Source organism: Drosophila eugracilis, unplaced genomic scaffold (genome assembly GCF_018153835.1).
Source record: "Drosophila eugracilis isolate 14026-0451.02 unplaced genomic scaffold, ASM1815383v1 contig_1317, whole genome shotgun sequence".
Classification (NCBI taxonomy): Eukaryota; Metazoa; Arthropoda; class Insecta; order Diptera; family Drosophilidae; genus Drosophila; species Drosophila eugracilis.
Genome location: NW_024572115.1, coordinates 287,324 through 313,873, shown reverse-complemented (window position 1 = coordinate 313,873; position 26,550 = coordinate 287,324). Strand labels below are relative to the sequence as shown.

The following is a 26,550-nucleotide window of genomic DNA, read 5'->3' as shown; positions in this document are numbered from 1 at the left end:
TAATTAAATGTGCAAGAAAAAATATATAAACTATAATAGGAAAAACCTTACAAGTGAAAAAATAGGTTAAACTTGAAGAAAACTCTCAAAAAATAATAATTTTTTGACCTTATAATATTATTTAAATAATATAATATAAAAACTAATATAATATGAAAACTTAAGCATGAAAATAACTTTAAAAAAAACTGCCAAAATGTATGAATATTTAAACTTACATTTTATATTTGCCTTTAAAGATCGAAATGCAACGTATTAATGTCTGTTAAAAATATTATCATGAAAAAAATGTATTCTTTAAAGTTAAATAAAGAAATAAAAACACAAATTCTACATTTTCTTACTTATTAAAGTATGAAAATTAAACAATATTAAATATATTTATCAACAATAACCGCCTTAACCTTCTTAATATATATTAAAAATGCTCATCTAAGAACTTTACTCAATATTTTCAAGAATAAAAAAGAAAACCTAAATTAATCTCTCCACAAAAATCTATATTCAACCTTAAAAAAAAATCTACAAAAAATACATAACATTTTCCTCTTGTGTAATTTTCTTTTCCTTAAACGTTTTTCCCCCCACCTTGCTTTTCCCCAAAATTTGAGACACTTTCACTTGCCATACAAACGAAATGATATCATTAGACGCTGAGCGCGTTTTGCACGCGTTTTGCTAGCGTTTTGTGAGCGATTACATTTGGCTCTGCTTCTGCTTCTTCTTCTTCATTATTCGTTGCCAATTTAAGGCGTTTTTTCCTGCACCTAAAAATTGTTGTTAACATTTGTTGTTGCTTTTGTTGCTGCTGTTGTTGTTGTTAAACCGGAAATTTTTGTCATTAGCTGGGAAATTTTATTTTCGCTTCGTTTCATTTTCGTCGATTATTTTTCTTTTTTTCTGTCTATTTTTATTTTTTTTTTGTTATATTCATCCGCTTTTCCGTGTCTCTTTCGAGGATTTTGTAAAGCGTTTTCCTGACCTTATCCACTGAATGGACGCCGGAAAAAGGAGAAATAACGGAATGGGGAAAAGGAGTCAGGGTAAAGGAGGGATTTTTATAAGGTTTTTGGTTAATAATAATTAAGCTACTCTAAAAATATATTAATTTAAAATATTTTATGTTATTAAAAACATTAACTTTCCTTTAAAATTTCTTATAATATAAGCTATAACAGATCTCAAGCTTATGAAATCTTTTCCTAAAGAAGAAATTTGTCATAAAAATTGTTTTTTTCATCAAATTTCTAATCAAATTTTCTAATTTTAAGGTAATTTTTTAGTTTTTAAAAAAGTTTTGTATGCTAAAAAATAAGTTTTAAGCTTTTCTCTATTTCTTTTACAATTTTTCTCATATTTTTTAAAATATTTATAAAATTTAAAAACTTTTTTTTCTTCTACATTTTCGATAAACTTCCTTCTTCTAAAATTTAAACCTAAAAATATTTTTATATCTTCCCCTAAATTACAGGGTATTTCCCTTTCATTTAACATTTCCAAAACGAATTTAAACTTCTTTTATATCATTTTACTTTTGGCAGTTTTCGGGGCTTTTCCTTTGCTTCTTTTTTTCTTGCCTCACAATTTTTATCGAGCTATGCGAATTTTTGCTAGTAGCGCTTCCGCGCCTCCGCCCTGGGAAAATGACCCCACACAGTCCTGCTGCTGCTCCTCTCTCTACCCCCTCTACTCACCCCTCTAAAAATCAACCTCCTCTTCGTTCCTGGCTGTTGCTTTATCATTTTTCTTCGTCTGGTTTTTCCTCTCCTACCCCTTCTCCGGCCACCTTTCAGTTGGCCATATCTCTACGCTTTATATTTTGGCCAAGCTTAGTTTTTGGGTTCGAAGAAGACGACGACGTTGATGGCGATGGCGACTTGCACTGCCAGCGACATATATTCAACCGAAAAAAAAACTCTAAAAAAAAAAAATAAAAAAGAGAAAGGAGAAGGGGGGTAGTGGGTGGCAATACATTCACATTTTGTATCATTGGGTCTGTGTGTTAGGGAGTGTGAGCTAGTGTGTGTTGGTGTGTGCGAGGGGACAAATGATAAATGAATTTGTGATAAATGAAGCATGTGGCCAAAAGTTGAAAATACTTTTAACACACAGTTTTGGAATCCGTTTTGGTAAATGGAGGAAGGAAGAAGAAGGACAGAGTGAAAGAAGGGAAGGGAAGTAATGTTGGGAATGTGGGCGTTCGTGGGCGTTTTTGGCATTGGCCAAAAAAATACAAAAAAATATCTATAGAATTATGAATGGAAAGGCGCTTATTGCCAGTTCAGATATCACAAGTCCGACAGTTTTGGACAAAGGCCCGTTCCCGCCGCTTCATTAACATTGGCTTTTCCAATGCCCACTTTTACCTGTTTTCCCCCGCCTACTCCCTCTCTCTCTCTCTCTCTCTCCCCTCCTTATTTTGTTATGCAAACTTTTCTGGCATTTTCCAAACTAATGGAAGCAGCCAGTAGAGGAGATCTTTTTGGGTTCTGCAAGTGATGGGCATGATTTGCTGTTCGATTTGTTAGTAGGAATGGTGGAAGGGTGGGAGGTAGGAGGTAGGAGGCCACTTAAAACGGAAAATATATGCTTAATGTTATGATAATATTAGAAATATTAGAAAGAGAGTTGGAGGTAATATGAAAAGGAAAAGGTTGGATATCCATTAAATTCATTATGACTAATAAAGTCACTTTTTTAAACTTATAAAAACTCCCTTTTTTTTTAACAAAATTTAAGTTTTCCTCTTAAATTGGCATCTTAAAATGTTTCAAAAATTATAAAAATATAAAAAATATTAACAAAAATTTTATTTTTATAGATTTTCAAAGAGTACGTTTCCAACTTTTATATTAAAAATTCGAAATATTTATAAAAATCTATATAGAAATTTTATGACATGAAGAAAACTTGATTTTTAAAGATTTTTTTATATTAATATACAAACTTTTAGTAAGGTAAAAGTTTAAATTTTACTCTTAAATAAAGAAAATTTCAAAAAATATATTGTAAAGGCTTTATTAATAACCTTTTTAACATTTTTAAGCTCTAGAAAGTTAAGAAAAACCTTTTATTTTCTTCGTAAAACATGAATTTTAATTTAAATCGTAAAAAATATATCAAAAATTATAAAGATATGTAAAATTTCCAGAACTGATATTTTTGGGGGTTTATAATTATTATTTTCTAAGCTTTAAAAGGCCAAAACCTTTATAATATTTGTTTTTAATCTCATAAAATATTTCAATAAAAAAAACTTTTATCTAAAATCGTAAAAAATATAAGAAAAATTATAAATATATGTGAAATTTCCAGAACTGAAGTTTTTGAGATTTATAATTATTATTTTCTAAGCTTTAAAAGGCAAAAACCTTCATAATATATTTTTTTTTTAATCTCATAAAATATTTATATTAAAAAAAAGAAAAAACACTTATTTAAAATCGTAAAAAATATAACAAAAATTATAAAGATATGTAAAATTACCAGAACTGAAGTTTTAAGGGTTTTTAAGGTATTATTTTTTAAGCTTTAAAAGGCAAAAAACTTCATAATTTTCTTTGAAATCTTATAAAATTTTTCAATAAAAAAAAAAACTTTTATTTAAAATCGTAAAAAATATAACAAAAATTATAAAGATATGTGAAATTTCCAGAACTGAAGTTTTTGGGATTTTTTAGGTATTATTTTTAAAGCTTTCAAAGGCAAAAAAAAAAATTTATAATTTTCTCTAAAATCTCAAAAAATATTTCAAAAAAGCTCAAAATATATAAAATATTACCAAAATGTAAGTTTAAGAGCTTTATAAATATTAGTTTTTAAACTTTAAGAGCAAAAAAAAACTTTAAAATTTCCTTTAAAATGTCATAAAATATTTCCAAAATTTATTACAAATTTTTGGGCTTTCTAAATATTAGTTTTTAAGCTTCAAGAGGTAAAAAAAAACTCTAAAATTTACTTTTAATAAAAAAAAATATAAATACTAAATATAAAAACAACTTGTATAGTTTTTGGCTCAGTGATATTTTCACTCTACTGGCCGCTTCTTCTTCATTTTGCTGTTGAGAAAGTAGCCAAACAAGTGAATCAGAGAAAGGAAGAGGAGTAGGAGAAGGCGGTGGCGGAGAAGTAGGAGAAGGCGGTGGCGTTGGAGGAAGAGGAGTAGAAGTAGAAGAAGACGAAGTAGGAGACATGGGGAAATCCAAGGTGTGGGTGAAGTGGCTAAACTAAAGAAAAAAGCTAAGCGGGTGGCGAGGGGGGCGGCAACCGGCAACCAGAAGTAGAGCGATTACTTTTGAATAGTTTAACAGCTGTTCCAAGTGACTGTGCAATGTAGGAATGGAGGGTGGGTGGAATGGGTGGATGCAGTAAAATAAATGGTCAAGTAATTGGGAATCGAGATTGGTGCGGGGATTAAGTTGAAAATGAGTGGCTATTTTTCACACAGAGTTAATGCTGCTCCTCTCTCAGCTGGCTTTGCTTTTAAAACAGAAAAAAAAATGCATTTTCATGGCTAAGATTTTTGAGGGGAAAAATAAAAGAGGGAAAGCTAAATGAGAGATATATCTATATAGACTATATATAGAGTTTCTTTATATTAAAATTAGATAAAAAGTTATCCTTAAATATAAACATCTTCCTGGCTAAAAAGTCAATTACTTTCTTAACTTAATTTAGTTTAGTTAGTTTAGTTTCTGGCAGCCACTTCTAGTTTCTAGTTCTTGTTTTTTTCCTCTTTTTTTCCCTTGAAAAACTAAACTTCTTTTTCCATGAAAACTTCTTACTTGATCTGAGGAAGTTGAGTCTACAATTCTTACAAGTCCAATCCCAGTATATCAATCCCTTTCCCTATACCTTCTTCCCTTGCCTAACCAGAATGTCTAGACTTGGTCTCAATGTTGGCTTTTGGTCATTGGCCATTGTTTTGCATCCATCCATGTGTTGGCCATGTAAATCAATGCATTATTTTCCCACGTCGTTTTAACAAAAAAAGAAAACAACAGAAGAAGAAGAAGAGGGAAAAAAAGCCTAAAACTCATTTATCAGAGGCGGCATTTCAACAACAACAAAAACACCAGCGGCCCACACACACAACAACAACAACAACAAGAAACAAACAAACAACAACCACAAGGCAATATCGAACCAGAAATGAGCAGCATCATCATTTATATGGCCCATAACCATTGACCATATAAGACTATATATATATTGTTGATTCGGAAGTGTATATGTATGTATATGTGTGTGTTTGTATGTGTGAGAGTGTGTATCTGTGTGTGTGTGTGTGTGTGTATAAACAATCGACATGCTGATGATTATATAGTGTGATGACCATTATCGCATCAAATTCAAATTCAATCGAAGGGAACTAAGAGTTAAGGCAAGACTTATAAGAGGTATGGCTAGAGGGGGTTAAGAAAGATTGGTAGGTTTTAGGTTTTCTTAGGGGTTACCATAATGAAAATTATTCAATTTTTAAAATGTTTTTAGTTTTAAGATCAATTTAAGATCTAAGAAATAAACATGAAAGGGTTTAGAACTGAGAGTTAAGATATTTCTTAACACAGATATGGTTAAAGGGGTTAAGAAGACTTCTAGGGAAAGGTTTTCCTCTGGAGATTTAACAAGAAATTAAGAACTTTCCCAGTGGTTTAATATTATATTATCCCCAAAATATTATATTTATAAGAAACTCTTAAGAAACTTAACATTAAGTTAGGTTTTTTTAAGATTTTAAAAAAAGATCTTATAAGTTAGGATCAAGTTGAGAATAAGTTTGATATTTTGAAAATAATTTAACCATTTTACCAAAATTAAGCTGATATAGGACACTTTATAGTTCCCTCATCCCAACCCAACATCTTGAAAAAAATTTAAAAAAAAAAAAGGTTAGGATCAACATCAGTTTATGATTTTAAAGATAATTTACGTATATTTTAAGCTTATATAGGCTACTAATTTATAGTTAAGACTTTTAGATTTATTCAACATCTTGGATAGAATTTTGTAAAATTAGGATTAAGTTAAGAACAAGTTTGAAATTTTGAAAAAATTACCTTTTTTACCTATATTTTAAGCTTTTATGGGGTACTTTATAGTTTAGACTTTTAGATTTAATTTAACATCTTGGAAAGAATTTTGAAAAGTTAGGATAAAGTTGAGGATCAGTTTATGATTTTGAAGATAATTCTTTTTATTTAACATTTTAAATACTATTTAAGCTTATAAATGGTATTTTATCCTCTTCAGACTTTTAAAATTCAAACAAGATGTTGAAGATAATCTTAAAAATTTAGGATAAAGTTGAACATCAGCTTAATATTTTGAAGATATTTTATAATATAATATTTAACATTTTAGCTGTAGAAAGTATTTCATCGCCTTCAGACTTTCAGATTCCTTTAATATTTTAAAAATACCCTTGAAAAGTTGGTATTAAGTTCAGTAAAAGTTTTATAGACTAAAAACAACCAACATTTGACCACCTCTTAAGCTTCTTTAATACATTTTATAATATAATATTTTAAGAATAATATTTAAAATATTTTTTAAACAGAAATAACTTTTAAAACCACAACTTTATTAAACATTTTAGCAACTTTTTAAGCTTTCAAAGGGCTTATTATAATCCTTCAGCCCTTTAGTTTCAGTTCAAGAACTTCGAGATGATTAGAAAAAGTTACAAATCAAGTTAAATAATAGTTAAAAATTGTTAAATAAATATTTACAATATTTTCTTTAGCCTTAAATAACCAAAATTCCATAAATCATTTCACATAAGAAAACTTCCCCAAACTCCCTTCTAGGGTATCTAACATTCGTTTATCTATTATTTTCAAGTCACTATTCCAATTTTTTCTTTTTTCTTTTGTTTTTATGGTTGAAACGACAACAACAACAACAACAATGGACAAACATTTAATTTATGGCCAACATTTAATTGCGAAAATTCAGCTTGTTTGTGTCGGATTTTCTAGGGCGTTATCCAGCGCATAAATACGCATCACACCCGGCTATCTAAGAGCCTATATATATTGCCATATATATCTATATATACAGATATAGGATATATAAAGTATAGATATATATATCAAATAATGACCACAAAACTGTCATTAGACACGGCGCATAAACAGTGGCCAACAATACAAGCAATACAAGCTGGAAAAACGATGAGGAAAATTAAAGTGGATGGCAAACAGAGCGCATCGATGGCATTGAATAATAATATTTCATCGCTTGGCCAACTCCTTGGGTTTATAGCCTATACTGGTCGCCCCCCATCCATCCATATATCCATGAGATACAAATTCTTCTTCTACTTCGTTTTCTTCTTTTACTGCTGTTTGTTCATAATTTGTTTGAATTTTCCCTGTTTTTCTATGTTTTTCTTTGTTTTTCTTTGTTTTTTCTTTGATTTTCTTTGTTTTTCTTTGTTTTTCTTTGCTTTTTTTTCTTGGTTTTTTCCTTCTTCTTTTATGGAGTGAGAAAACTCTGTGCATTTTCCATTGATTTAATTGATTCGAAATAAAAAATAAAAAAGAGGAGAGAAGAAATTCAAATCACGAAAGTGTTAAGAAATCGAGCGAAAGAAGCCAAGAGAAGACTCCGCATTCGGTATTGGAACCCTTTTCTGTCTGCCTCTCTCTTTCTAGCAGTCTACCTGCCTGGCCTATGGCTCTGTCTCTTTCTGTTTAAACAGGTTCTGTCAGCGAACTGTGAAAGAATTCTTTTTTTTTTCCTATGCACTAAAAAAAAATTTAGTTAAATTAATTACTTAAAATTAGGCAAAAAAAAAAAAAAAAATTGCTTAAATATTTTATTTTTAAGGGTTATTAAATTTGGTAAATATTTAATGATAATTTTTTTAGGATTATTTTAAGTTATAATTTAAGTTTTATTTTGTTTTGTTAATATTTAAAATTTTAATTTTTATTTTTTAAATCTTTTTTTGAAAGAAGCTCTTTTTTTTTAGAGCCAAAAAATATTTACTAAATTTTTGTTGTTTATTTTAGCTAATTTTTTGCTTATAAATATAATAAAACTGTTTAAAAAAACCTTAAAAATTGTATTTCTTTTTATAAAATTAAATATTTAACTAATATAAAATACTTTCTTAAACAATTTTGTTAATTATTTTCATATAAAATGCCTCTTAAAACAATTTTATTTACAATTTTAATAATATTTTCCCACTTTTTAGACATTTTTATTTTAAATTCTCTTTTTAATAATTAATAAACATTTTATTTTAATTAAAATCGAACAAAAATTAAACACTTTTTCTCATAAAAAAATAGAAAAACTTTAAAATACTTTCATAAATAACCAAAAAAAAATTTCTCTCAATGCCTTCTGTTACTTGCTTTTTTACCATTTTTGAACCTGCGTGCCCAAGAGTCAGCATTCCGACTCCCTATATCGCTGCCTCTCGCTCTGGCTCGGTTTAAAGTGGAAACCTGTTTTCTCAATAATAAAAACTAATTTATTTACTAGTTGTAGGTACAAAGAACAACAACAACAACTTCAACAACATTCGAGGTTTTGCTGAAGAAAACGACTTCGAAATTTACTTCGAAAAACCATGGCGACAAAATATAAAAAAAAAAACTGAAAAAAGGTTTATTTTGTTCGGAAGAGGTTGGTTGATGACGAAGAAGGAGAAGCAGGGGCAGCAGAGGAGAAAACTGCGTGTGTGGCTAATCAGAATCAAATTGATTTAAATTTGAATGGTTCGACGGACGGACGGACGAACGGACGGGTAAAGTGCGAGAAGAGGTCGTGGGAGGGGGGAAAGCCAGGTAGGCGGGGGATTTAAGTGAGAAAAAAAAAAAGCGATAAGTTGTTCCCAACTTAAGTGAAGTTTACTCAGCTCTTCGTCGGGTTTTCTTCTCTTTTTTTATCAGTAATTTGTGATTTTGGACCTTTTTTTTCAGGGGTTTTTCTTGACCAGAAAAAGTTTATTCAGGTGAGAGAAATATATTAAAAAGATAATACCCCATATGTAACCTTCAGATATGGACCGTTTTAAGCCTCATAAATCGCAGAGAGACCCCTAACAGTTTTCCCCCCATCAAAACATAACCCTAAAAAACTCTTACATTTCCCTTCGAAAATCCCTATGCAAATTACTTTTAAACTCTAGAATTTTCCTCTGCTTAACCCTAACAAATAGCAGCTCAATCACAGGTGAACGCTAATTGCAATCACAAATATTTGTCGATCGAGTCGAGTGAGTGAGTTGTTGTTGTTGTTTTTCTTCTACCCCCTCTCCGAAGAAAAGCCGAACACAAGAAGAAAAACCTCGAAAAAGAGGAAAAAAAAGACCCAGAAAACAACGAAAATTTGTTCCAAAGAGTTTTGCAGCTGCATTTGTTGTTGTTTGTTTGGAAAATTGCAGCCAAGCCAAGTCAGGCCAGGCCAGGCAGAGAGGAAAACTGAAACTGAAGCTGAACCAAAAAAGAACAATAACCGAAATACGAAGAAAGTATCTCAAAAGATAGCAAACTCCAAGAAAGCCAAACAAAAGCAACGGATGTAAGTTAAAGGGAGGGAGGTAGGGAGGTTAACTCTTAGTTACTTGTTAGGTTAAGGTATAGTTTATAAGGTGGCTAGGCTAGCTGGCTAGTGTAAAGTATCTACAAGTCGAAAGCGCAAAGTTTTACGCTCACTTTTGACACACTAGACAAGATACAAGTTACTACATACGAGAACCCCCCCTTCTTAAAAAAACAAAACAAGATACAGATACGTATGAGTCAGTAGATAGTCTATCCTAGATACTAGTTACTAGTTAACTTAAGTTCACTTAGTTGACAACAGGTGGCTTCACCTTACTTCTGCTTCACTTACCTGTGTGTTTATGTTTTACTCTCTCTCTCTCTATCTTTTTCCCAGTTGCAGTTTCGGTTTCTGCTGCTTTTCCTTTTCTGGCTTTTGTTTTTCCAACTGGTCCACTCTAAAAAGCTGGACTCTGCGCTGTGCAACCAACAAACAGATGCAATGATGCTGGCAAAGTTGGTAACCCCAAAGTTATGCCTGCAAAAAGATCACAAAAAGAGTTAGTCAATTTTTGAATAATAAACAATGGAAAAGGAAAACTAAATGGAAAGCTAAGTTAAAGTTTTCTCAGATGCAGTTAAATATTCTTAAAAGGTTAATTGTTAAGAAAAATGCTTAATAATAAGGTTAAATCTTGGAATTATCAAAAATTAATTTAATTTAACTTAAATAACGTCTTAAAGTTAAACTTAACTCCCTCATAGCTTTCTAACACCAATCTTTCATATAAAAAACCCTTCAATTTGTTTCAACTTTCAAACTATTTTGACAGCCCATCTGATTCACTGGGCTCATGAATATTTATCATAATTTTTAGGCTTCTTCTTTTTTTTGTTGGTTTATTTTATTCGAAAACTTGAGAAATTAACACTTTTATGTGGACAATCCAGTTCCCTTACTTCTATTGCCCCCAATCTAACAACTTTGTGAGTCATTTAAAACCAAAACCAAAAAAAAAAAAAAAAAACAAAAGAAATATAAATAAAAACCGCAAAAACCCAGATTTATAGATGACAAGAAGGGATAACCACCGCTTTTTGCTGACCATTTTTTAAAGCCCTTTTCTCTTTTCTCCATTCCTTCCCCGAAACCCTGACCCCGGGGCTAAAACCTTTCTTCAGTTGCAAGCAAACTTGCCTCAAGTTCAATTTTCTTTTGTTCTTTAAAAAGCAAAAAAAGAAAACAGAGGAAAAAAACTTAAGAAAATAAAACCAACTACTAAATAAAGTTCAACCGAAAATAAAAAAGAGAATCAAACTTTTGCTAGTCTTGGCAAAAAAAAAAAAGTCGTAGTCATTGCGAAAAAAAAATTAAGTGAAAATAAGAATTGGTTTTCAAATGTGAGAGATGGATAGACTTTTTGATACCCTATGACTTGGAAAATATTTAAAATAACATTTTTGTAATATTTTTTTAAGAGTTTTTAAGTCATTAAACCAAAATTCTTGCCAAAAACAAGCTCAAGGCTGACTTTATAGATTTTTCTTGTTTTTTAAGGCTTAAAAATTAAATATTAATTAAGTTTTTATAAGTTAAAACAGCTAAATCTTAAGTCGTTATAGTTTCTAATATATATTTTATCATACCCCATACCCCACCCCCTTTTTATCGCGAATTTTAAACCGAAAAAGTCGGCCCAAAAACGGCGTGAGATGCTCAATCGAATTAAAATGCATTCGAGTAGCAATGACACTGACACGCCCCCTTGCCCTCCCCCTGAAAAACTTAAGAAGAAGCAGAAGAGCGGAGTACGCAAAAAAAAAAAAAAATACAACAAAAAAGAATATTTAAAAAAAAAGGCCAAGAAAAGATACAAAAGATACGAAATGGCACGGCGGCAGCAGCAACTTAAACTGTGGCAAAAGTTATTGTAACTTTTGGCCCGCCGGCAAGGCAAGGCCAATTGTTGGGTTAAAGGAGGTGGGTGGGGTGCCTTATTCAGGGGCGTCTCCTACGAGGGTTATAGAGGTTGTGGGCGGTGGAATTGATACCGAAACTGAGGCGCCACGCGCGCCTACTTGCCACGCATTTCCTTCCACAGTCCCAATGAAAATCCTCGTCTGCTTTTCTTTCTTTTTTTTTGGTGACCTCAATCTTTAGTTCAATGCGTGACCAAACGGGGGTGAAGGGGGGCGGCAGAATCTTGCCAACTGTGACTTTTTTTGTATATATAAAAAAATAAAATCAACGACAACTTTGGACTGTTTTACAGGACAAATATATACAAAAAATAATGGCAGGGAAAAGAAAGTTTGAAAACGAATTTGAAGATACTCTTGCAAATTGAAAAGTTCTTTGACAGTTATGAGATATTTAAGGATATTTAAGAGAAGTTTTCGACACTAAATTGAAATATTTTATATTTATAGTAAATAAATAAGATGTTATTTTTGTTAGAAGCTTTAATTTAAGGGAAGTTATAAGGGGAGATCTACTAAAACATGGCTGGCAATATTCCTTCTTTATAAAGTCACAAAATCGTTCAGAAAATCCATCTTTTAGGAATGTTAAAACATCAAAAACAGAATGTTATGTAAGTTCCTAGCTTATTTAAACTCAGTTTAGTTTAAGAACACCTTTAGTAGCATTATTTTAAAAAGAAAAATTAAAGAAATATTTACAAAATCGATTAATTATGAAAGAAAAACATGAAAAATGCAGAAGGCTATGTAAGAAATCAAGAATTTTTCATCCTAAATCGTCTTATTCTTAAACTATCTTAGTTTTATAAGTAGTTTTAAGTATATTATCTTATTTTATCTTTATTTTCATATATATTTTCCAAATCTAACTAAGAAAATTCGAAACCCTCACAAATTCCAAGTTCACTCCCTAACAAACCCCTTAAAAAACCTTACAATATCCAACTTTTTAGAGGGCATACAAAAAACCCTTCAAGCAAAACCAAAATAAAAAACCTAAAAAATTTCCTTCTTTATTCCTAAGAAAATTGCTATGAGGACTCGCTTACAAAGATGCTTTTTAAATGATTAAACGCTCTGAATTACCAAATTTCTCTCAAGACATGCTTTTTTTCTTTCTTTTAGGCCAAGTCAGGGCCAAGTTTGACTTGTTTTCCATTCTTGATTTCTTATTATTTTGGTTTTTCTTTTCTTTCTTTTTTTGCTGAGATATCATATGGAATATAAAACGACTTTAAGTCGGGCGAAAAATCACGCGCAGCGACTTGCTTCTCATTAACATTTACCATTATCATTTTTTTGGGCTAATCGATTTGAGTTTTGATTTCATTATCTGCTTCTTTTTTTTTCCCCCTGCCTCTTTTTTGCATTTTAATTCGAGCATCATGAAAATCAAAATGTCTTTGGGCCATAAAACGTTTTAATATGGAAACAAGATGGACAAAAATATTTAATTTTGTGTTAGAAAAGAGAGACAGAAAGATAGAGAAAGAGACAGAAGGGAGGCCAACCAAAGTGAGATGAAAGAACTTTGATTTGATTCCATTTGATTGACTTCCCTCAAAGCTGGTTGTTAACTTAATTGGTATTATATAAAATCTTAGATTGGAAAAATTAATTAAAATATTTGAAATTTAAGTTTTAGCTTACCAAAACAAAGAAATTTCTTAGGGAAAATCTTAAATATTCCCTTAAATAACTTAATTTTCCTATCAAAAAAAACATTTAACATTTTTATACTTCAGACATTTCCCTTGCATTTCCTTCATTTCCCCCCCTACAGAAAACCCCTTTTAACATTAAAAACTTGGCATTTTCTCACGCAGTCGGAAAAACAGAAGACTTCTTCTGCTTCTCAGGGACTTGTCAGGGACTCAGCGACATATCAAAAAAATAAAAAAAATAAAAAAATTCAAAATGATTATTTCTTCGAAAGATAATTTCCACTGACATTTGCTTTTCCAAGCCCTACCCCTGCCCCAAAACGTTGCAAACTTGCTGACATGAAGTCATCAACGTGGTCGAAGGAGTGGAAATTGTTGGCCAGGTCAAGTGGTTGACCGTGAATGAGCAAAAAAACAAAAGGGGAAGGAGATGGAGAAGAAGGAAAACCCAATGGAAAATATGAGAATGGAAATGTGGAGAGACAATTGTCATATGAGCAAAGAGGAGCATGACAAAACTGTTTTTTTTTCTACGCTTTCCGTTGCTTAAAAAAAAAACACACACACACACACACACAATTTGTCGCAGGGCGAGGGGGGAAATTGTAAAGGGAGGAGTGGGAGTATGTCCGTTTTAGTTGGAATTTTCTTTTTTTTTCCAAACGTTTATCAGCCGAAAGCAATCAAAGTCAAGTTACCATGGGCGGCCGACATTTTCCCTTCACCAAAACCCCCTTTTTTCTGTCTAGTTTTCTCTTTCTATCTTTATCTTGCAACAGATGGAAAAATCATTGGGAAATTTAATATCTATAAAGGGTTTACTCTTTTCTTTCATGATTAATATAGAAACTAACAAAGAACTGGCAAAGTTAAAAAGGAAAGCAAAGAAAGTAAACAATTTCTCTGGGAAAATACATGAAAAACTTATTAAAAAAGGCGGAAACCTTAAACTTAAATTAAAACTAATCAATATTCTTGTTTATTAATTAAAATGTGGAAAGCAAAAAAGCAGACTTAGCCCTGTTAAAATCAAATTAAAATCATTTTCCAAAGACATAAATTACAATAACTTTTCACAGAGTTTTTCTAATATAATTTTCCTGCTGCCAAAATGTAATCAAATCAACTTCAACCTTAACTTCTCTTTTTTTTTTTTTTTTTTTGGGAATTTTCAATTTATTTTGTGCTTTTTCCTAACGTTTTTCATCTTTACTTTCCGTTTATTTTCATTTGTCGCACGCGGCGACTGCAATAAAAGTTGAATAAATATAACCTTAAACGGAAGACAACCACAGCAAACAAACAAACAACACAACAACAAACACAACAACAAACAGCACAAAATCATAAAGAAAAAAATAAAATTAAAATAATAATAAACAAGAAAAATGAAACTCTGTTGAGGCCCCTTTGGCTATTAAAAGGGGAAATGAAGAGAGAGTAAGAGGAAACCCAAGTTATTGAAGAAGAGACGACTTCGACTTTGACTACAACTTGGCTGGCAAGTCGTCTCGAGGTCTTAAACTTAATTAATAACTTTGAAAATCCCTTGAAATGTGGAAGGAATTATGGTAAATGTATATAGTATATAGGTTTAAACTTTAATCTTTAGAATATTTTTTATCTAATATGTTTTACTTGATTTCCTTAGCCTTTTGCGTCTTTTAAACATCTCAAACTTGGTTAACGCACTTTTAAAAACCCTCGAAATAACTCAGAAAAATTGAGAAATTTTATATCTTTATTTTTATTGCCGTTTAAATTACTAACTATCTTAATATCTCAACATTTCTTTGATTTCTCCTGTTTTCGGGAACATTTAACTACCTTAAACTTGATTAAAATTCTTAAAAATATCGTGAAATGTGGAAGGAATTTTGATTTATGTAATCTTTAGAAATCTTTAAACTTTATCTAAAATATTTCCTTTGATTTTCTTTGCCTTTTGCTACTTTTGGCCATCTTAATCTTAACTAACAACTTTTAAAAACCCTTAAAAAATGCCAGTTAAAATCTAGAAAACTTATATAGTATATATCTCAACTTTTTCTTGCCGTTTAAAGTACTATCCATCTCAATTCCATATCTTTTCTTTGCTTTTTTCCCTGTTCTCAGCAACATTTAACTAACTTAAACTTGCCTAACCCTAAAAATCCTCTAAAAAAAATGTTCAAAAAATCAAATAAATATATATACTATATATCTTTAATCTCTACTATTTAAACTATAAAATATCTTAATCCCCTATCTTCTCTTTGAGGGGAAACCCTGTTCTCAGCCACATTTAACTATCATCTTCAGCCAACTTCATCTGGGCCCCCGTTTATATAGTTTTTCTTTCCGTTTATATTCCGTTTTTGATTCTCCCTTTTGTTTTATTTTTTTTTTTTATAGCTTGTCTAGGTTCACATAGTTCTTGGCCCTTTTTTTTTTTAATTCCTTATTACAGTTAATGGCGATGTTAACTAACTTTTTGTGGTCTGCCTGATTTATTTGAGCATCTTAAAAAATGTTTTCTTTGTGGTTTCTTCTTTCGAACTATTTTATTAGGAAAGAAAAAGCAAGTTAAGTTAAGTTAGTTAATTGAAGAAATTGTACGGAAAATCATAGTTAAATAATGTAAACTAGTTAAAGTTTAAACTAGAAAATACTTTAAGAACAAACTTAATTATGAAATCATTAAAACTTATTTTAGCATCTTAATTTCCTCACTACCAATATTACCCCCAAAAGCATAGACTAACAATTTCGAATGCATTTTCTTGTTGCCTTTTCATTTTTAATGGGTTTGCGCTGTTTCCCTTGGAATTTTCTACACAATTTCCCCGATGGCCTATTGATCTGCAGCTAAAATAGACCGCAAAAATTGAAATTTTTATTTAGATTCCGCTTAATTGGCATTCGAATTGGCTGCGGCTCATTAGCCCGCTATTGCCCCCAAACCCCCTCCCTCCTCCTCTTATGCAGCACATTGCAAGGCACTTAACAATGTTGGAGTCCCCACACCCCTCCCCCTCCCTCTCTTACCCAGCCACGCCCCTTTACCCCAACCATAACCCAAAAAACACTGCTCTTGCCACAGGCCATTAAAATGTCATGCACTTGGCGCGTTAGAAAAACTAAAACCAAAAACTACTACCGTCCCAACTTGACTAAATCGAATTTTATGGGACTGAAAATGGCGTTTAACAAGCGAAATTCGAAATAAATTCCTATATATGCAGGCTAAATTATAGATTGCCTTTTAGTATGGGATTTTTTCTTTAATTTAGAATTAGTTTGACTAGTTTTAGTAATTAGAAGTTCGAATATGTCACTTGTATTTGAATATTTTCTGATTTAAAACACAAATCAAGGCAAAATCTATGATAAAAACTCAGAACTTATACGTTTTTTATCATAATACTTAAGATGTTATACTTTTCCCATGAAAAAACTTAAGAAAACTGCTAAATTTTCAATTTTAAAGATCAAAACTTCAATTCTTAAGATAAAATACATTTCCATTGTCTTTTTCCGATTAAAAATTAACATATTTAACACTGTCTATACTAAATTTTCGAGAAATTTTTTAACACCTTACATTTTTAAATCGAATTTAACCCTTGAAATTATGTTTTTTACTTAACTAACATAAAAAAACGAATACTAAATTCCTTTTTAACGCAAAACCTACAAAGTTAACTTAATTTTCGAAAAAAAATCCATTTATTTTTCACTCTAAAAACATAGAAAATTCCACAGTACGGAAGCAAGTACCAAGTAAGAAAGGGATAGCAATTACAAAATATGCTGGGTTTTTGTTAGGAAGAAAACCACAAACAGAGGGAACATAAATGCAAAATGCACAACAAAGAGTAAAACCGAAAAGAGAGAGGAGGGAGAGGACCTAAACCGATCTGATCCTCCTCTCAAAAGAGAGAGAACATTTTTATCTGCTTGCCTGCGCCTACTTCGCCTACTTCTATCTCCTTCTTGCTCGCGCAAAATGCAAGTGAATGGGTGCAGGCAACAACAATTCGATTTTTACCGTATTCTTTTTGTCCCCTTCTTTCGCTCACCTTTCTTCCTTGTATTTCGTATTTCTTTCCTGGTGCTTGTGCTTGTTTTAATTTTATTTTTTTTTTCGTTAAATTTGCAACTTTTGTTTTGTTTCTCGTATTTCTCGCTCACTTTTTTCCTTATATTTCTTTTTTTGGCACTGACTCTTAAATTCTCAACTTTATCTCCTTGATTTTCTCTCACTCACTGATTCGTTGGAATTTATTTTTTTTGTTATATTCGTTCGCACAGTAAAAAAAAATTGGTAATTTTTTGCAATGCAATGGTTTTTTTGTGGTTGTTTTCGGTTTCTTTATTTATTTTCGCACCGAAAAATCAGGAGCCAAAAAACCGAAATGAAAATAAAAAAGGCGAGAGGCTCGATTTCGATTTTGGTTATTACGAATTACGAAAAGGCAATTGCAGATGACGACGACGACGACGACGATGAAGAGGAAGAAGAAGCAAAAGCAGATATAAAGGAACCGGTTTTTTTTTCTATTTTTTGTTGTTGTTTTGTGTTAACAATTTCTCCCTCGCTTGAAATACGCACACACACCGACGCACAGCAGCAACAATAATAATAATAATAATAATGATGATAATAATAATAATAAAAACACACACAGTGACAAAGAAACGCGCGCGCCCGTCGAAAGGCCGAAAAGCCGAGTTCCGAAATGAAGTTTTCCTTCCCCGCCTTTTGCCCGATTTGCCGTTTTTACCGTTTTCCGACCGAACGCCTTTTGGAAACGTTCACAGCGAAGTCCAAATTCGATTTGAATCGCGAGCGAAGCACTCTACAATATTCCAACTTCACTTTTCACATCGAACATTTCTTCGGTTCGACGTTGCCGTTCGCATCGAACTCATATGGCTAACAGTTGTTGTTTGCCTTTGGCTCCTTTTTTAACATAACTGTTAAGTGTTGCGTTAGCGCAACAGTGGTTCGAATAGAACTTGACGTTTTTATTCTCCGTTTGCATAGCACAACAGGTTTGATGCTGCAAGTTCGTGTTGCAAGTGTGGAATGTGTTGGGTGCACTAACAATAGCAACAACAGCAGGAGGAAAGAAGAAGTTTTAAGGAAAAATCCGTATAAACCGAAATAAACTGAACGGAAAACACGAAAAACAAGCTGCCACCGCTGTTTTTTTTTTAATGCTACGAACGAATATAAAGAGCAAGGGTATGTGCAACAGTTGGAAGGGGAAGAAAAAAAGATTTTAATTTCAGTTCAATTTGATATTTTTTATATATTTTTTTTAAAGGATTATAAGATATTTTTCTTGTATTATTTAATAAAAAAGATTTCTTAATAGAGCCTAAAATTCCATAATTTTTATAAAAAATAAAATCCACTTTTCTTAACATAAAAACAATATTAAAACCCAATTACTGGGTAATCCGAAAGTCGAAAAATGCTCCTTTAGAATTCTGACTTGTGTCAGTTTTGTGGCTTTATTTTTTTTAATCTCTTTTTTTTCTCGTGCAGCAGGAGTGGATGGTGAACCGGTTCAACAGGATGCAGCAGGAGAGCCACTGCAAATCGCTACCAAAACAAAAACCAAACCAAAAAGAAGGTGGGAAAAAGGAGAAGAGTTCCCCAATGGTTGAGGCTATCTCTGTCACGCTGCCATTCTACCATCTCTTTCGAGGCTGTCTCTTTGCATTTGGCCAAAGAGCAAACCAACCTGACAACAATTTTCGCCACTTCTCTTCCTCTTCGCACGACGGACGGACAAAATGTAACTAAAATGGCAAACACAGAACCGGTTGAGGTTCGTTCGCCCAAGGAATGCACAAAATACAAAAACAACAACAACAGCAACAGCAACAACGAAGAAAAAAGAAACACAAATAAGAAATAAAACTAAAGCAGCAGCAGGAACAACAACAACAACAACAGAAGCAGAAACAGCAGCAGAATGCAAGGCAAGAAAGAAATAGCAAAAAGGCGCAAGGCAACAATTGAAAGAGTACAGGACTAACTCGTTAAAAGGGACTTGGAAAATACAAAATAACAGAAAATAGAAAGTTTTTTCAAATTATTTCAAAAATTTATTTTAAAAAATCTCTTTAAAAAATTATTATTAAACTTAAAAACATAAATGTAATCTTAACAAAAAATTAGTTTTAGCTCACATTCAGCCTCTTTTCCTCAATAAATACTTTCATTGCATAAATCCAACTCATCAAGTGCCCACTGTAATCCCAGACTTTCGGTCAGTTAAAGTTGCTACCCCTTTCCTCACCTCCTCTTTGCAGGCCATGCAAAATGAAAACCAAAAGGAATGACATAAATCTGCGTGGCAAACAAAAGACTCAGGCAACGAACGTGCCACAAAAGCGTGTTGCAACAAAAGCTCCGAAAGCCTGCAACTGGATTACTGTTACACGAAAAGGTGTGCAAGCGAGCAGGCAATAGAATATAGGAATGATGCAAAAAAAAAAATAACAAATAAAAAAACAGAAAAAGGAGCACTTGGAAGAGCAAGAGAGACAGCAAGACAAAGGGGTCAAATGTTGCGGGTCCGCGAACTTTTGTAGGTGAATTGACTTCTGCTCGAGTCACCCCAAAAATGGTAAATGGGTGGGAAGCAATCAGCGCGGATGGGGCAAGTAATGAAAGAGAAGGATGAATGGATGATTTTGGGGCGGAGGCAGGCAGGCAAAACAGGGAGATGGCTAAGTTGAATGCTTTAAAGTTTTAGCTAAAAAAGGTGTTAAAACATAAGTTTTATGTCGTTTTTTATGTTAAATTTCATATATAAAATGTTAATGAAAAGATTTAAAGTTTTTGGTAAAATAAAATTAAGAAATTTACAGATAATTGTTAAGGCAATTTTAAATTAAAAAATATAGAAAATTAAATTACTTTTGTTTAATATTAGAAAACCATAAAAGTTTTGTCTAGTTAAGAACTTTTTGTGACTTTTTGATCTTAGCATTAAGTTACTCTTTTATATATTCATCATTTTTTAATTTTCAATTAAAAATGTCTAAAAAAAAAACATTACAAAAACCTACTCCCCCTTTGTTATTTTCCACCTCTAATAATGCAGTTCCACCTAAGACCTAAGAATTAACCAACTTAAAATTGGTGACTAATGACAGTTTTAATTGAGGTCTCGCATATCACATTTCGTTGAATGAGCGGCATAATTTGGCCCAAAATAGTAACAAATTTAAGCTAAGCTTAACAAAAAAATAAAAAGCTGGTAGTAGAACTAAATGCTTTCGATTCGGTTTTTAAACTTTAAACAAAATATCAGCTTATTGTTGATAATTATGGTTTATTCATTATACTTTTCCCCTCTAAATTTCTATATCTAAAAAGTTTTATATAAAAAACGTAGCAACCTATCAATGAAAAATACAAAAAGAAAAACCTTAACCACATTGCGGTTTCGATTTAACGCTTAAGCCATTTTAACCTCCATAAAAACAACCCACTCAATCAGCAATCAAATTAAAAATAAATGTAAAAAAGGAGCAACAATTTGAACTGGACAATTGGCTTAGATCGACTATAGTCTTGTGTGCAACATGCCTGCGCCTCCGCCTCCGCCTTCGATTCCCACCATTATTTTGGGTGACCATTTGTGCCTCATTTGGAGGCCGAACTCTGAACTTTATTGTTTCTGCTGGCTGGCTGGTATTTCTTCTCTTATTTTTCTTATTTGTTCGTTTTATTATTTCTGCGGTTTTTGTTTTCCTATTGACTGTGCTTTTCTTTGCTTTGTTTTTGTTTTTCTTCTCTTTTTTGGCCACTTAGAAGAATTGCCCCGCCACATGCAAAACACTCCAAAAAGTCCAACACCACACATTCGGACGCAAAATGTTGCTGTGCTGCGAGCGAAAAACAACAACAACAACAAAATATGACCCAAAATATGGTAAGAAGCAGGCAGAGCAAGAAGCGAGAAGGCAGGCAGGCAGGCGCAACAAGCAAAAATAAACAAAAAATGAAAAAAACCGCAAAATAAATAAGACGAAAATTATGCAAAGCGCAGACAAATGCGCAAATTTGAAAAATGCCACAGCAACAACAATGACAGCAGCTGCGCTTGCAGACCGCCCCCGCACCCCTCTGACTGTTTGACAAGAAGAAAAAAGAGAGCGCGGACTTCAAATGCTAAAAGAGTTCTTATGGCAGATCTATCGATACTCTAATAATGATAACTTTCATGTGATGGTTTTTTACAAAACTAAATGAAAGAATTTTAGATTATAATAGGATTGTTTCCTAAACTTAAACTTCTGATAAGTTATTACTTCTGATTCCACAAAAAGAAAGCAATTTTTAGGTTTATCGATAAACTAATCGGGCCAATTAACATTTCTTTATCTTAAAAATTATGTTTTTCTTAAAGATTTTTGAAAGAATATTGCAATTTTGGAAAACTTAAGGTTCTGATAACATATTATAAGCTGTAATTATTAAAAAAGAAATGTATAAAACTTATCGATAAGTTAAAAGAGCAAATAACCCATCTAAGGCTTAAACATTATAAGTTCCCCTTTAGTAGACATTTTTAACCCTTAAAACCCTTTATTATGATTATTATGACTTTAAATTTAAATTTAATGGAACTACTAGGCAGAGTCCAATCCTATTGATAAATTTATCGATAAAATATCAAATATTATATATTTAGACCCTAAAAAATAAATTTCAACGTATAATTACTCAAACTTGTCAAACTTAAACAACAAATTGAATATAAAACTTTATATTTTGAAATCCACAACGCAGAAGCATAAACCAAAAAGAATCGATAAATTAATCGAGAAGGGGTCATGCAAATCTAATTAAAAAAAAAAACATAAAACATTGATTTATTCATTACTTTACTTGAGCTTTCAAATCTGTAAACTAAAAAAATACAGTAATAATCTATCTGCAATTGGTTTTCCTCAAGAAACCTAATCGATTTCCCTGGAACCAACCAACCCACTTGATATGTACGTGTGAAAATGTGTGTCAGCTCACACCCCAATTAGTTCCCCCGAAAACTGAGGCGCCCCGACCCTGTCTTTTGTTACCAATCACTAAGAAGAAAACTACATATGAAAATCAAGTTAACCTTAGGAGATCGAAGTTTGAAAGACCATTTTTAAAGATCAGTAAAGTTTATTCATCATTTTGTAAACCTTTTGCGAAACAACAGTTTGATGTTAAAAACTTGTAAATAATTTATTTAAAACTACTCCTAAGATTTAGTAATACCCATATAGGGTATCCAAAATTGCCTTTAGATAAATCAAAAGCTTAGGCGGCGGCTACTTTGGCGGCGCTTGACTTTGCTAATGGCTCTCATTCGCTCGCCGCTAAACTTCGTTATATCTTTTAACCCCGCTTCGTTTTCATTTTCTGTTTTCAGTTTTTTGGTTTTCGGTTTCGACTTTGGTTGCTAACTTGGCCAAAATGGTCGGGGGCGGGCCGACAAAAAAGGGCGTTGCTGCCTGCCGCTGTTGCTGCTGCTGCTGCTACGGCCTGTGTTGTACAAATATTACTCATGGCTCTTGGCCTGGCCTGGCGATCATGTTGAACAGCATAGCTAACACCCAAGAACAACGTGACGAACAACGAAACGACCAACAACCAACAACGAACGACGAACGACGAACAACGAGAGCGGCAGGCCAAAGCGGCCTTAAGCCGACTTCAACTGACTGTGCTGACTGATTGTCATGGCACGATAATGAAATAACATTTACATACCCTCACATAAGGTAGTGCCACCTTAATAGACTTTTGAAGTTTTCGAAAAACCTTCTTAAGGTAATGGAAATGGTGTTTTATGATGAGTTATGATTAAAAATGATATAATATGTAAGGTTATTATTAAACCTTTCTTTAAAATCCTAAACCTATTTAGACAACTTTTAGTTTAGTAATAAAATTATGATCTTAAATATAAGTAAAAACCTTAAATTTTGCACTCTTATTTAACACTATATTATGTTTAGAATTCTATAAATGGTTTTAGTTTTCAGTTTAGTATCACATCAGTTCCAAATATTTTTATTTTTTATATTATTTTAGCAATTTAAACTTTTATGCCTAAATATCCAACAATTTTTAATCTTTCAATAACTGTTTTTAGGAATTACTTACAAAACCCTTTGATCTATTTAAAATGTATAAATAGTAAACCTTATTCATATATCAGTAAAAAGAAATATATACTTTATGGGAAATGTAAGAGTTATTATAAGAACTATTATAAGAGAAATAATATTCAAAATAAACCGATCTATAAGATCCTAATCTAGTTCCCATTAGGATAACAATTTTTGGTACCTCTATTTTGTATATCATATCATATCATATCATATCATATCATATTACATCATATCTTATTCTATCATATCATATAACGTCCTATCTTATCCTATTATATCCTATCCTATCATATCATATAATATCCTACTATATCCTATTATATCATTTCCTATAAGATCCCCATTTGGTTCCTTTTAGAATAACGATTTCTGCTGCCTCTATTTTGTATATCATATCGTATCCTATCATATCGTATCCTATCATATCACATCCTATCATATCATATCCTATCTTATTCTTTTACAATTTATCTTATCCTTTTATATCTTATCATCTAGTATCACATCCATACGTACTAAAAACTTTCTTCTTTTCTCATTTTTTTTTTAAGACATTTTTGTGTATCAACTTTCCTGCTCTTTAGATATTTTAAGTATAAACTCAAAAAATATGTGACTTTATGTGGCATAGTTTCTCGGCCACAGACCAGCTTAAAAGAACGTGCAACAACGTGCAAGAGGCATTCTTTTATATTTCTTTGGGATATTTCTTTTTTTTTTTTTTTTTGTCAAACAACAGCGACGACTTCTTGGGGTCTCCCTCCTCCTCTTTAGAAGGCAAGTTGCGCATGCGCAGAGGAAAATTCGAGGTCGGTAGATAGTACAGGGGGGGAAGGGTGAGACGGAAGATGGAGCAAGCAAGCAAGCAAGCAGGGCTTACATACAGTATGTGGTATCATAATCATATTATTTATGATTGTATTTGTTATGTTTGCCCGGCCGAACGGATACGTCGCCTCAATGGCAATGTGGCAACGTAATTGCCGTTTTGTGGTTTCCACTCGTTGTTGCTACATGAAGCTCGTGTGGCATTATGTTATGTTGTTGGCCCAGCTGAACAGTGACTTGAGAATTATAATTGTATTTAAAGAAAAAAAATTTAGATTTTAAGGTAATAAGTTGGGAATTTTTTTGTGTATTTCATTATTAGAGATAAACGGAGGAAAAGAAGAATTTCAAAGATTTTTCTTTAAAAAATTTCAAGAAAATATCCGAAAAATATATAAGTAGATCTCCTAGTTAGTTAAGAATCAGGTTTAAGCTTAAAACTTAATCAAACAGATCATAATTATTATCATGATTTATAAAGATCAAGTTAAGAGTCTTAAAGTTCTTTGATATTTCCTTTTCCCTATCGAATTTTATACGAAAATAAAGTTCATTTTTCCTTAGTAAATCTTCAACATTTCAAAAACTGATCATAAAATTCATATAAAACTTCATAAATATATATTATATGGAAATTAAACTTTCAAAAAATCCCCATCAACTACTATTAATTCAACCCCATAGGTGTGTAATTAAACTTTCTGCAACATGCAACCACTGTGCAATTGCTGTTGCTCATTTTTGCCAGGCATCTTTTGTGTGCCACTCACTTCACTCCATCTCCATCTCCACCATCTCCATCTCCCCCAGCTCCCTAGCTCACTCCACCACATTCACATCCACATCAACTTCAACTTCAAATGGACTGGCGACTGGCCACAAAAGAGCCATGGATCGATGGATGACTGCAGCTCCATGGAGCATGTGTTTTTGCCATTTTCAAGGGCACTTGGTGTCTCGTTTTTAGAGGTCGGGGGGGGAACAACAGTGCGGGGGGAGTTAGTCCAGTTGACTGAAGCTGTCCAACCCGTTGAAATGCTTATCGATCGGTTAACCCTCTTCTATACCCGCCTGCCTCTACCCTGATTTCGAATCCAAAAACCGAAGCCTATGAATCATTTGTCAATTGTTAAAAACGAAATGCAAATTGCTTTGGGCCCTCTAGCCCTCTCTCGCTCTCCCTCACACAGCCTATAGCTTTCTCTGTCGTGCTTTTTTTGTAAATGGAGTGTGAATCATATGGGTGACTATATAGATGTATATATATGCCCTAGGCACGTAGTATGATGTAGTGATTTACCTGATTACTCAAAATGGTAACCTACCTGGCAAATTATCAACTTTAAGCTGATTTTTTAGAAAATATTTGACTGGAAATTTAGTTTTTGTCTTTACTAATTTTCAACTTATCAAACTTATTATTATTTTGTAAAACAACTTTAATATTTTTTAAACCCAAAATGGTTTACTTTTTCACAGCTACAAGCCACAAGCCCTTCCTAGTTGATCTTTAAACTAAATCTAAGAAAAATTTTTCTTCTTTTCTAAAAACCTCACAAATTTATGTTATGCTAAACCATTTATAAGAAAACCAAACAGAAAAGATATTAAGGGGCTTAAAAAAGAACTAGATATACGTTAAGTTATTGAGAAATTATGGGAAATATGCAGAAGAAGCAAAATAAGATGGTAGAGGAAAATGCAGCCATGCAAATATGCGTGGCGATAACGGAGTCTTGGAGTCTTGGACTTCGACACCGAGTTTAGAGGGCCCCACCTCGCAATGCACTGGGAGAAAGAACGGGGGGGTTAGATCAGGATTCAAGTTAAGTTTATGATATGAAAGAAACTAGAAAGACTAGGGAAATTAAATTTAACATTCTTGGCATAAATCAACTTCTATTAGTGAAATAAATTCAAGTTAAGAAGATTTTCTATTTTATAGATTTCTCTTTTATGATCCCATTTATCTTTTTAACTATTTCGAGTTAGGAAGGGAGGAGGTTCTACTATGGTATATCTTCGTGAGAAACAGTAAGTGTACTAAGGAACTAACTAAGTGATAAAAACTTTTGATTTAACACTTTAAATTAAAGTTTAAGTACTACAAGATGACTTTTCCCATAGATAACTTAAACTTGAATATCCCTTTTATACATTTTTCTTAACTTAAAACAAAACAAACAAAATAATATTTAAAAAACTTCCACTTACCCTTCAAATTTATACACTTTCCCAATCACATTTTTCTCCAACTGCACAAACTCTCATGGGAGAAGTTTTCATTTTGGGCCTCCGCTTTGGTCCGCTCTCTTGGCCACAATTCATTTAGTTCCATTTCATTTCCATGGGCCACATCGTTGTCTGGCGATTGAAGGCCACTGAGCAATGCACGTAGA

The 26,550-nt window shown here is 32.2% G+C and overlaps 1 protein-coding gene across 4 annotated transcripts in view; it reads right to left on the bottom strand.

Annotated features, from left to right (window-relative positions):
* LOC108103559 (hornerin) overlaps window positions 1–18,145 on the bottom strand; it is a 109,918-nt gene extending 91,773 nt beyond the window's left edge. For 2 of the 4 annotated variants that reach the window (XR_001772232.2, XR_001772231.2), the window contains exons 1-2: window positions 17,212–17,986; window positions 9,856–10,041 (exon numbers count right to left, since the gene is read on the bottom strand). The gene's annotated coding sequence lies outside the window, so the exon portion shown is untranslated. Of the gene's footprint in view, window positions 1–9,855; window positions 10,042–17,211 lie in introns of all 4 variants that reach the window. The other 2 variants (XR_005993928.1, XM_041819331.1) reach the window with 2 other exon arrangements.
* Window positions 18,146–26,550: the final 8,405 nt, after the last annotated feature.